General features: G+C 35.7%; 1 non-coding gene and 1 pseudogene across 1 annotated transcript; one reads left to right on the top strand and one right to left on the bottom strand.

Moving 5' to 3' along the window:
- Positions 1–7781: 7781 nt before the first annotated feature.
- LOC111734196 lies at positions 7782–7900 on the bottom strand. Its single transcript, XR_002778361.1, has one exon. It is a non-coding gene; the product is annotated as a 5S ribosomal RNA (ribosomal RNA).
- Positions 7901–12350: 4450 nt separating this feature from the next.
- On the top strand, positions 12351–12471 carry LOC111734198 (annotated as a pseudogene).
- Positions 12472–13265: the final 794 nt, after the last annotated feature.

The raw sequence follows: 13265 nt of genomic DNA, 5'->3' as shown, positions 1-13265 counted from the left end.
GCCCACTTAAATTCATTGTCAATCCCTTTATGCGATCCTCATGCTGTGTCCAGCAATCACACTGTATTACCCTAGTCCATTCTCTCCTAGGGGGCTACTTTATAATTCTTCTTTCTCTTCACATTCCCAGTCATATTCCATTTCACTGAAAAAAAAAAAAAAATCAATAAAGCAATCAGAAGAAAACACAAGTTGCCACGAGCACAGCTATCCACTCCCTTTAATGCTCTAGAATCTCCAATATCTCTTTTCTATTCTCATGCTAATATTATGCATTTATTGTTCTAGATATTATATCAGACTCGATTATCAGTTTCATGGGATATGAGAAGATGAAATATATAAAAGAGATTCTAGAAGTTTTATAATTAATGTTCTTACAGTTCAAGTAGTATAAAGAAAGGTCAGTTGGTGGCTCTTGCCTAATCAAATGTTTATGTCTATACTTTTCAAGAGACTAGTCATTATAAATACAAGTTTCAATCCTCAGAGCTGTTTGGTGTCCACAGTGAATGCCCACAATGCCAAGTTTAAAGCATCTGTGACTTCATTTGCTCCCCACCTGTTTTCCAATTGTTATCAAGTAGCAAAGTCAAAAGAAAATCAATTGCTCGCTTCCTTTTCCTATCCCACAGGGAAAGACAGCTTTAAAAACAATCACCAGTATCCAACTGCAATTAGCATTTTATGGCAACATACTATTTCCAAACTGACTTTAAATTACCTTGAAAATTAAAGTAAGGTAGATTTGGGAGAGGGCGCCTAATCAATCTAGTAGGCTTTGTTTCAAAGCAGAATAGATACTACTGTATACATAAATAAAGAAGTGACTTAAATATTAGGTAAAACATCATTTAATAATAGAAATCAGTTACCTTATCATTAGAATATATGATCATAGTTAATGTATATTTATATAGATTAATTTGTTAAGATAGAAAATCTCATTAAATTAATTAATGCTATATATGTTTTTTCAGTTGTATATGCTCTTATTTTGACAGTGGAAGATTTAGCCTAAAGCCGATTGCTCAGTTTCATCACAAATTATGATCATTTCTTTTTTATAAAACATACTTCTGTAACATTTACAGTGCTTTATATTTTTTCTAAGAATGCCTTACATATAAAATATCACCTTCTAAAACATGCAAAGAATACCTTATATTTTCACAGAACTTCAACATTTACAACATTCTTTTTAAATACATCATCTTTATTTTTATGTATAAGAAGAAGACTTTTAATCACAGTTGCTAATACTATTACAAGGAACCCAGGTTTGGGGGAGAGTTAGGGAGAATACACTCTCCTGGTTGCATTCCATGGTTGCATTCTATTATCGAACTTTCATGTTGTAGTAAATGCCCCATATCCTACCTGGTTCTCTTTTCTCTTTATCCAGGCTAGGGAGAGAGGGCCACTGGGAAGCATCAAGTAGAAGGAATTGCCACCGACGTAATCTATTTTGAAACGGGTAGCTGCTAGATCTGATAGTTTCCATTAATGTTACCCCTTTTCGATTCCTGCCACCGTGGGGCCATGTGGACTGCATTCCTCCGAATCTTTCAGCTTCCTCTTTAGCTTGGTTCTAAAACATTTATTTTGGCTTCAGCTATGTCCTCAACACAACGAATAGGGATCCAAATACATGTAAAAATGAAGATTACTGTGTTAATCTAATAGAAAAGAAAAAAATCTAAATGGTTTTTATTGTTATACTACTAAGCATAAAGTTACTATTACATTTATTCTTTTAGTAGTTGTGACATTAAAATATTAGGTATAAAGGCATAGTGATAGTTGTATATTTTTTCTAGGTGTCTTATTTAGCTCTGTCTCCGTGATTTTCCTCATAGTTCGTAAATTCTCTCTTCCCTGCCTGGAATGGAACATATGGAATGGAACATATTTTCCTATTCAAATCAATGTGTGAAAATTGTCTTGAGTTACTTTATTATCCTTAAGGTAATATGAAGGGAATGTGACCCCAAATGAGGTAACATTCAATTACCAAATATTAATAAAATGGGTATTCAAGAAATAGTAGGTGTTTCATGAGGTAACTTGAGGGAGAAAAGTAATACATACCTTAGTATTAAAACTTTATAAACCCTATAAACTGTGAGAAAGTTCAAAAACTGTGTACACATCACATCAAATATACTAAGATGGCTATTATAAAAATAACGACAATTAACAAGTTTTGTTGAGGATGTGGAGAAATTGGAACACTTGTGCATTGCTGATGGGAATGTAAAATGCTGCAGCCACTAGGGAAAACAGTGTGATAGTTGCTCAAGAAGTTAAACATAGAATTACCATATGATCCAGCAATTTATACCCCAAATAATTGAAAGCAGGAACTCAAACAGATGTTTGTACACAATGTTCATAGCAACATTATTCACAGTGGCCGAAAAGTGGAAATAAGCCAAATGTCCATTGAAAGATGAATGGATAAACAAAATGTGTGTGTGTGTATTGTATGCATGTGCGTATATGTGTATCTTTTAAAAAGGAATAAAATTCTGATATATGCTACAACATGGATGAAAGTTAAAATCGTTATGCTAAGTGAAATAAGCTAGATACAGAAAGACGATTATTGTATGGTTCTGCTTGTACGAGGTATCTGGGATAGGCAAATTCATACAGATAGAAAGTAAATGATGGTTGCCAGAGGCTGGCAGGAGGAGAGAATGGCAATTATTCTTTATTGGGTAAGTAGTTTCTGTTCGGAATGATAAAGTTCTGGAAGTGGATGGTGGTGATGGTTGCACAACATTGTGAATGAACTTAATGCCCCTAAGTTGTACACTTAAAATGGTTGAAATTGTAAATTTTATGTGTATTTTACCATGAAAAAAAAAAATCAGGTGTGCGTGGGGAAACCTATGTGCATAGAGACTAATGTATATCCTCATGTGACACTTTAATATTAAAGCCAGGGGATCATTTTCAGGGAATATTTTGCAGATTGGCATAGTCTCCTAATCCCAGAACTGCTGTTAGGCACAGAGAACAAGCCCTGTTACTGCAGAGTTATATTATGAGCAGCTTCTTTTCATCACCTATTAGCCCCAGAAAAAAATCATGTTGAAAAATGGCCGGGGAGGAATTTTGTGAATAGAAAGCGGGACAACTCCTGCTGTACCTGCAGTAAGTCCCCACCCCTAGCCATAAATCCTAGACTCCAGAAATCATGTATGTTAAAAATGGAGACCATTTGGTAAATAGGATGTTAGGATCCATTGTACATAGAAGATGCTAGTTCCCAGATCAAGTAAATCTCAAAGAAAAAGCTTTCAAAATGATTTTTTAAGCTGGACCTGACCTTTTCTCTTCACCAATTCATTTTCCTTTCCACTACAATATTCCCAGTTGCAGGAGGTGTGGTTGGGTTTATAAAGTATTTTGTCTGAAAAGACAGGAAAAAATGATTTCATTGTTACAACCATTTATCTTTTGTCCAGAGAGCTTTGTGATATTAACTATTCCAGCGCATTTGTCTTATTCTTTGCAAATTCTTTGTAGGCTGTAATGATACCAACTGGTGTTCCAGACAGAGGTTTAACAATTCAAAAATACATTCCACAGACTAGAATTTTTATTATATTTACAAGTAGGGGTGTAGAGAGTTCTTAGATCTCCTCGGATCTTACTGCAAGGAGGTTAACTCAATTAACTGGGAATGAAAGGAAGAAATAACTCTTATGCAGATGCCTGAATATTCAAAACCTACTTGACTCAAAAAAAAAAAAAAAAACCTTTAAAGGGAGAAAGAAAATATTCTACACATGAGAAAGTCCTAACTGCATGATTATTAATATATAATTCAATGGAGTATAAAACCAATTTGAGAAAAATTGGTTGAGGATATAAATGCCTTAGTGGACACAGTGGAAATGTGTAAGAAATAGGTTAGAGCTTACAGGATGTTCATCTACCCTCTAGCCCAATGAGCAGCCCATAGCCTGTAGTGGTAAAATACAGAAGAAAATTTAAAAGCTCATTTAAAAAAAAAACCCTAATTCTCTTGCTTTTAGTGTGTTTTTATCTTTGGATTTTCCCTCCTTAAATTAACATTATTAATTTTTAAATATATATGTATGTAGATTATTATATATAATCCATTTACTACATTAAGATGAAAAATAAACTAGCTAATAAGAATGTAAACACAGGACAGTGGCCATGGAAGTTGGAATCTGCTAAGAAGTATGTAACAACTCCGCTCCCAAATCAACTAGTCCTGAAAGCGGATGGTGCTGGAGCACTGGGCCTACACCTGGCCGTGGCTGGCAGTCAGTGGCATGGACCAAGCCAGACAAATAGGAGGGCCTTGGGTGAGCCTTGAAGCCTAGGACAGTGGGCGGCTTCTGCAGGTGCAGAGTAGCAAAAAAAAAAAAAAAAAAAAAAAAAAAAAAAAAGTAAACCAAAAGGAAAGGACATTTTGAAAACACAAAAGTTAACAAAATCGAATTTTTATTAAAAAAGACGATATCACGAAAATAATTACTGTTTAATGCCCTTGTCATCCTGTTGTGTAGCCACTGTCATGTATATTCTATTGGAAACCTTGAAATTATCATTTTTCTTTCCCCATATTTAATGTTAATCTTTTGCTTTGGAATGGTTTCCCTTCGTGAAGCTGCATGAGTTTTGCTTTTTTATTTTAGGATGAGAGTGTGTGTGCTATTTATACTGCCTTATCTGAAAATCCTGAAGGAGATTTGTACATTAGCATCTAAGCAAGTGTTACATATGAAGACCCTTTCTCAAAAGGAACTCTATTATTCATCTAATGCACATTTTTAATTACTACTAACTTGCTACTTTAAAAGATAAAACTTCCATGATTGTGCTGTTTATTGAAGCAGTAAAAACTGTTCTTTATTTGTCAAATCTACATTAGTTCAATACATTGAAGTATACTAAAATTCGTGTATTTCAATATCCCCAATTTAAATTATTTTATACGTACATGTGATCCTCATTTTCAGTAAAGTAGGGAAGCTAAATTTATTTTTCTCAACAAATGAAACAATTTTAAAGAGCTATTAAATTGCTTTAATTAATTAAAAAAGTTCTCAATTGCTCATAAAATTTAATATGGGTAATTGGGTTTTACAACAACTTTATGGGCTGTATATATACAAGTACACATCATAATTATATGCTATAAAACCAGGTGGTATGGTGCTTCCTGTATATATGTTCATGGTAATTTTTAAAAAACAGAAATGAAATTTTAGAAGAAAATTTGAAATAAGAGGCTATCTATTTAATGGAATTTCAAAGACACCTTTGGAATTCAGTACAGGTTTTATTTAAAGCTGTGAATGCCTTTAACAGTATAAATTGGAGCAATGAACTTGCAATGCAATATAGTCTAATGGAGTTTGGTATACCTTTCTGAAAAACCATGTAGTATACTGCACGCATACTGGCATTCATGTATGAACTAGAAGGGCATTCATGTGCACATAGGGTGATACTTGAGTCAAAGCTTTAATGACTCTTAGATTTTCTCATATCTGTGCATATCTAAAGGATAGTAGGCTTATCAACTAGCTTTTTGGTGAGAGAATACAATGAGAAGAGAAAAAAAGCATACATAATAAGCTCAAGGCAAAGAGAGCTCTTACAAGGAGAGGTTAATATGCCACTTAAATTGTGCTCTTTGCCAACCTCTCGAACTCTTGACTAAGTCCTAGCATAAGTCCTAGTAATCAGAGAACAAATGGAAAACCAAAATTGAATTAATAAAAAAAATAACAGATGCATTGCTCTAGCAGTTTTTGATTCTCCTGAAGAAATGAAATGTCTTCCAAAGGATGATATTGGTGTGTTAGTGGCTTTGCCAATGACAGGAGATATTCTCATCTCAGACATAATCGCTCTCAAAACCAGGCATTAGCCAACATGACAGAAGCATCAGCAGGCACCAACGGCTGAAACACTGCCTTTGGCAGGCATGAACAACAGCAGTAACTTCTGGGGGATATGACAGAATTGTTGCTGCCTATTGGCATCAGCAGAAAGAGGAAACCTCGCTGTAGGGACTTAAAACATCATAGTGAGATAATCGCTGCTGCCACCTTTTGGCCAAAGAGATGCATGAGTCACTCTCTAGGTACTGGAACCATTTTGAAACACTTTACTGTAAATTATATTATTTCTCTGTATCCTTCTCTGTTATTTGCTTCTAATGTAGAAATGGGGAAAATGATCTTTAAGAAATATATTATGCATTCATAGATTTTCTTCCCCTTTTACAACGGTCTATAATATTTCGCAACAAATAGGTTATTTAATGCATTGCTGACTTAACAAAAAATGAGGGGGTTTTCAATGGGGAGGAGAGTGAAAAAGGGGAGCAGTGAGCTGAAATAAACTCTAAGTGTATAATTATACAGTGCTTAGAATAGGAGTTTGACTCTTGAGTCCTCCATAAGGTAGAGGGGTACAATCTGGGACTCCATGTTAAGCAAACATCCTCGAAGGAGGAGAAAATATCCTAGCTTAGTTTTTTTGGCCTCTGAATTCATGTTTTGGTCTTTGAGATTCCTATCATTACCTTCAACCACATATAACCTTATAACCACACAAGGAAACAAGCTGCAATAAGATAGAAACAGAAGTAAGAGCACATAACGGATTTAGACCCCCTTCAAATGTTGGAATCATCAGCTGCATTAGGGAAATTAAAATTAAGGTATCACATGATACAATTTTATATCTACTAGAGCTAAGTTGTCAAAAGGCTAAAGTGGCCTTCCTCATACTCTCTCCTCCTAAACGTCCACCATTCCCCCTAGGACCCCACACAGGAGATAAGATGAGTCTTCTGAGCAGATGCTTAGCTAACCTGTTTCCTGGAGCAGCAGAGTCTGCCTCGGACTCAGGTTAGTGTGTGGGCAGCTTTAAAGATAGAGGCCTCTGATGCATTAATTGTACCCAGCTGAGGACACATTTTTGCATCATTAGGCACCCTCCCCACTTCAGAAGACTGGCTGAGATAAAAAGAAGGTGTAAATGTTTGTTTTAATGCATGAGAGACTGTGATCTCTAGATTTAATTGGTTGAGTTATCAAAGGGAGCAAATGTATGTCTTCTCATATCTCTCTCTATTTAAAACATTTCTCTGCTTTGTGCTTTCCAGCAGATAGAAGCCTCTTATCATGATACCATCTACACTCCATTCTATGTTTTATTGGATACCAAGAAAGACTCTCTCAAGATTAAATCAGACATTATAGAGAAAGAAGACTGAATGCTCTTAGCTGTGTAAGCAGCAGAGAAAGCAAGCCAGTGAGCAGTGAGAAATAGATGTGCATTTGAGTATGTGCTCAGCAAAGAGAAAGGGAAAGGGCTTCTGCCACTTTTATTTGAGGTATTTATTTGAAGAAGATAATCCAAGGCAGCTCTTTTGCTAACTTTTTAGAGGTGATTCTCCTAAGATGATGCTGTGATAAAATGATTTATTTTTCAGTTGATTGTTTTGATAGTGGAGAGTCACAGTTGATAAATTACAACTTAATGCAGATATCATCAGGGGGTGAGTAATTTTTAAACAAAATTCTTCTTTGATATTTTTTCTTCTGCTCTGTTGTGTCAGCAACCTTTATTTCCTGTTCTTAGGTACTTAATATGGAATTCTTTTCTTTTCTTTTCTTTTCTTTTTTTTTTTTTTAAGGCGAGGCAACCCTCGGTTGACCTCACAAATTACAAGGACCTTGTCAGCTTACAATCTCTTCTTCTTCTTATTTTTTTACACTTAACAGCACCTGGTCTTCCTAGGTGGTCTCCCATCCAAGTACTAACCAGGCCCGATCCTGCTTAGCTTCTGAGATCAGACGGGATCAGGCTTGTTCAGGATGGCATGGCCGTAGACTGGAATTATTTGAAGCGTTTAACTTCAAACTTCCTTCCTTTAGTCTTATAATTGAAGTTATTTTACTCAGAAAAATCATCTATTATAAAAAAAAGGGTTATATTTTAAACGAAGACCTTGATATAGAGAGGGGGAAATGGATAGCTCAAATTAGGAAAGGGTGATTGATTGAGGTTTAAATTAAACATGAAATATAAATGACATAAAAATGATACATTTTCTAGATCGTATACTTTGTATTTGAAGAGTGCTTTTAGCGTTCTGGCTACTTCTGCAATTGTTGAAAAGAATATGTCCATTTAGAGCTTTAAAAGGGTAGGTAGCCTTTTCAAATATATTCTTTTCAAACTAAAATCATCATCATTTTATATCTCTTGGATTGCTTTAGATGCCTCTACTTCTAAGATATTTATTTTGTGGTCCTGGATAGTATTTTGTGTCAATCCGGACTACATTGCAATATTTATCTAATCAGTTTTCCCAAACAAAATACCCATTTATAAGACAATAAGCATTTACATACCATATTCAGCATAATACGACTATATGTGGCAATGACTTTATTTGGACCAAGAGAAAAAAAGTTATTCAGCTACAAATATATGGCAGATTATATTTTGCTAAAATGACTAGAATCTTGATCCATCCTCATCAAGAGGTGGAGTCTCTTTCCACTCCCCTTGAACCTGGGGCAGTGGGCAGGGAGGAGTTTGTGTCTGCCTCCATGAAAAGAATGAAGTAGAAGTGATGCTATGTGACTTCTGAAGCTAGAAAGAGATATGGCTTTTGTAAGACTCCCTTGGGACACAGTCTTGGGAACCATGGGACTAACTGACATATAAGAAGTCTAGCTACCTTGAAGCTACCATGCTGGAGAGACTTTGTGGAGAGGCCACAAAGAGTAGAGAGAGAAGCCGTAGGAGCCTCATCGGTCCAGCCCTTAGCTTTTGGCTTTTGCAAGCCCAGGCACCAGACGTATGAGGAATGTGTCTTCAGATGGTGCCAGGCCCCAGCCTTCGAGCTGCGCCAGCCGCATGGAACAGTGACAGGATGTCCCTGCCAAGCCCTGCCTACTCCACAGATTTGTGAGCAAACTAAATGTTTTAAGCCACTACGTTTTAGAGTGGTTGATTACACAATAGCTAATGACTGGAAAAACTGTTGAACTTTAGATATATTCATTTATTGTTTGTATCTCAAAGAAGCCAGGAGACCACTTCGTAAGCCAGTGACCCCCATGAGATATATAGAAGGCCCGAAAGAAGGCCCCTCAACTCACCACGTGGGAGCCTCAGAGGGACGTGAAGAGAAAGGAACTGGAATATGTCTTCTTACAAAACATTTTTCACTATTTTCCACTCAAATTGTATCCCAAATATTTTTTATACTGTGTGAAAAAGTTTGTTTCATTCTATATGTAAACCATGTCAAAAATAGATAAAAACAAATAATGAGAGTTTTTCCCCTAATGATGTAAATGCAGGCACTGGGTAGTTAAACTGTGCCAAACATCAAAATAGGAATTTGTCAGTAGGCGGGAGGCCAGTCAGGTAAGGGACTCAAAGCTCAGTTGATGCTCAGGAGTGTTAAGGACCCATCAAAGAGAGAGATAAATCAAAGGAGATTCAGAACTGTAAATCTTGCAAGATAAAACTACTAGGACTTATAAAGATTTTGACGGTTGTTTATAGAAGGTAGAATCAGCCAAAGAAATTGAGATGGAGGAGTGGTCGTTTAGGTTCAAGGAAAAGCACTGGGGGGCAATGTCGTAGAAGCCAGTAGATGTGATCAACTTAATACAGTAATTACCCCCTTACCCGTGGAGGATACATACCAAGACCCCCTGTGGATGCCTAAAACCACACACAATGCCGAACCCTAGATATATTGTTTTTTTCTTATATATATATAACTTTTCATTTAAGGAAGCATTTTCCGACTTCTCTTTGGCATATACAAATTTTCTGCATCACTACTCTTGTGCTTCGGGGTCATGATTAAGTAAAATAAGAGTGACTTGAAACATAAGCACTAAAATACTGTGACAGTCGATCTGATCACCGAGATGGCTACTAAGTGACTGAAGGAGGGAAGAGTATACAGCATGGAGATGCAGGACAAAGAGATGATCCCAGATGGGACAGAGCTGGACGGCGTGAGATTTCCTCATGCTACTCAGACCAGGGCACAATTTAAAACATATGAATTGTTCTTTTCTGGAATTTTCCATTTAATATTTTCAGACTGTGCTTGACCACAGGTAACTAAAATTGTGGAAAACAAATCCAGGGATAAAGGGGGGACTACTGTACTGCTCTGATATTGAGGTCATAGACACGTCCATTGGATTTTGTCAACGTGACCTTTATAAGAGCAATTTCAAGAGTGATGAGACTATAAGCAGAATGGAATAAATGGCACGGAACTAAAGTCTGGAATATAATCTAACAAAGAAATGTCTTTGATTTCTGCAGTAGTTAGACTGCAAATGTGGAAATATCTTTCTTTAGTATGACACCTCTTTCTGTACTCACCTGTACGTTGGATTTGAAAAATGAGTAAGAAAAGAAATTAAGAACATGTGAGAGGAAAACAGGGAAGTAAAAAAGAAAGGGAAAGGGACCGCTAAATAGTTAACACATTCTCAGAACTTGAGCAATGAAAATAACTCTCCTACTTTCTCTTTTTCCCCAGTGAAGCACTTAAATATTTCATACTGCAACTCTGCATTCGCAGGCAGAGAAGTTACCTCATCCTCTTAAGCAAATTTAGTTGTGAGAATTCTTTTAATGTTCATGTTAGTCCTTCCACCATTCAAGGAAAGAAAAGTGTTTAAAAGCCAGCAATCTGTATTAGAATGTGTATATATACTTATTTAAAAATATCACAGAATGTCACTGTATAGCTGTGGCTTCATCCGTGATTCCAGAATGGCAATTGCATTGTGTGACTATTTAAAAGCAAGGCATTCTGCTTGCTTAGTCCAAAATATATAAATCATTTTGAGATAAAATGTTAAACGGATTCAAACTCGATAGATTTAGACATATGTTTCTAATGGATTACTCAACCTAATCTTATTAGTGTAACTCCTCAATATTGCCTGAATAATGACCACGTGCATCTATTATATGTCATAGAAATCCCCAGCCCCACTTCCACCACCTCTTATACCTAAGTTCCAGTTCCACACAGTTCCAAATCCTTGGCATTGTGTACAAGAGCCCCAAGGACCTTTCTAGTTTTATGTCCTGTCACTACACATGTTACACTTTACAGTGCTTACTGTCCCTGATTTGTATCAGCAGATATAAAGCACGGCTTTCTTTACTGTAACATGTGTCACACAGCCTCACTCATAAAATGCTTCACAACAAAACAGAATAAAATAAAAACGTTTGTAGTTTTCATTTTTTTAATTTTTAAATTATAATTGACATTCAATATTATTTTATATTAGTTTTAAGAGTACAGCATGGTAGTTAGACATTTATATAATTTATGAAGTGATCCGCCCAATAGTTCTAGTACCCATCTGGCACTATACATAGTTATTATAGTATTATTGTCTATGTTTCCTATGCTGTACTTTACATCCCCGTGTCTGTTTTATAACTACCAATCTGTACTACTTAATCCCTTCCCCTTCCTCACCCAGTCCTCCAAGCCCCCTCCTATCTGGTAACCATCAGCTTATTCTCTATATCTATGAGTCTGTTTCTATTTTATTTTGTTTTGTTTGTTTGTTTGTTTGTTTGTTTGCTTTATTCTTTAAGTTCCATATATAAGTGAGATCGTATGGTATTTGTCTCTCTGACTTATTTTGCTTAGCATAATACTCTCTAGGTCTATCCATGTTGTCACAAATGGTAAGATTTCATTTTTTATGGCTAAGTAATATTCCATTTTATATATGTATCACAACTTCTTTATCCAGTCATCTGTTGGTGGGCACTTAGGTTGCTTCCATATCTTGGCTACTGTAAATACTGCTGCAGTGAAAATAGGGGTGCATATGTCTTTTTGAATTAGCGTTTTGGATTTCTTTATATAAATATCCAGAAGTGGAATTGCTAGGTCATAAGGTAGTTCTAGTTTTTAATTTCTTGAGGGACTTTGGAAGAGAAATGCCACCTGTTATTTTTTCTATGTAAGTTGACACTGCATATCAGCAAATAAAGTTTCCAAAAAGCTCAAATTAATATTACCCCCAAATTTGACACTATGAATGTTTTTAAGTACTCCTTAACTCTGGAAAATGCTGATTTAGCAGTGCTCTACCCAAAAATATAGATAACAGTTATCTCATACATCGATATTTAAATTATCAAATGTCACTGAAAACAAGTCTTTTCAAGATTCCTTTTAAACGAATTATCAGTAGGAGTTCTTTTGTGAGATCATGAATGTATGCCAACAGGATAATTTTTTAATAGTAAGGCCAAATACGGTCTATGGCCATGCCACCCTCAACACACCTGATTTTCGTCTGATCTCGGAAGCTAAGCAGGGTCGGGCCTGGTTAGTGCTTGGATGGGAGACCACCTTAGGAAGACCAGGTGCTGTAGGTGTTAAAAAAAAAAATGTCAAATACAGATTCAGAAAATGGGCTGTTTTGCAAGTAGCATACTGAAGTGGTGAATGGTGAATATGTACTCTAGAGCATTGTGTTAGAGGATGCAGAAAAGGGGTCAGGGTGATGGGAGGACATTGATGTTGGAGTTGGCTTTGAAGCATCTTTAATAAGATTATTTCATTAAATGTGAATGGAATAAAGAAATATTTCAAAATATATATATATGATATTTAAATATATTTTTTACATGATTGTATGCATATGTGTATATGTCTCATCGGAATGATGAGGGATTCATTTATATTTGCACTTATACAGTGTATCTCAGTATGCGCTGCCTTTGGGAAGTTCTCTCTGAACTCCTTTCTTCTTCCTTGTCTCTCTACCGGGATCTCTGAGTTTTACGTTTCTCTTTTTTCCTATCCAGATCTTTAGGTTTTATTGTATTTAGACTTACCCACTGGAGGACGAACAGGGTATCTCACTGGACTGTTGGTTTATTTCCAGGAATTGTTACAGTGCTGGGCATAATGCTCAGTGAATGTTGTTGAATTAATTAATAATATTACTTTTCAAATTAACTAATTGATTAACCCCAGATTTCACTTTTTTCTTTTGTTTCAAATCAGGTTGAATGCATACAAAATGTATTCAGCAAGTCAGTTCACATGATAAAGACTTCGAAATTCCTAAGATGGAAAGTAGCATAAGACAGCCTTTTAAATGAAAATAATCACTTATCCTATAAACTTTCACTATTTCTTTTGATACATCTCAGTTTCAGAGAAA

Source organism: Pteropus vampyrus, unplaced genomic scaffold (assembly GCF_000151845.1).
Source record: "Pteropus vampyrus isolate Shadow unplaced genomic scaffold, Pvam_2.0 Scaffold861, whole genome shotgun sequence".
Classification (NCBI taxonomy): Eukaryota; Metazoa; Chordata; class Mammalia; order Chiroptera; family Pteropodidae; genus Pteropus; species Pteropus vampyrus.
Note: the sequence above shows the minus strand (reverse complement) of the source record. Positions and strands in the feature narration are given on the sequence as shown.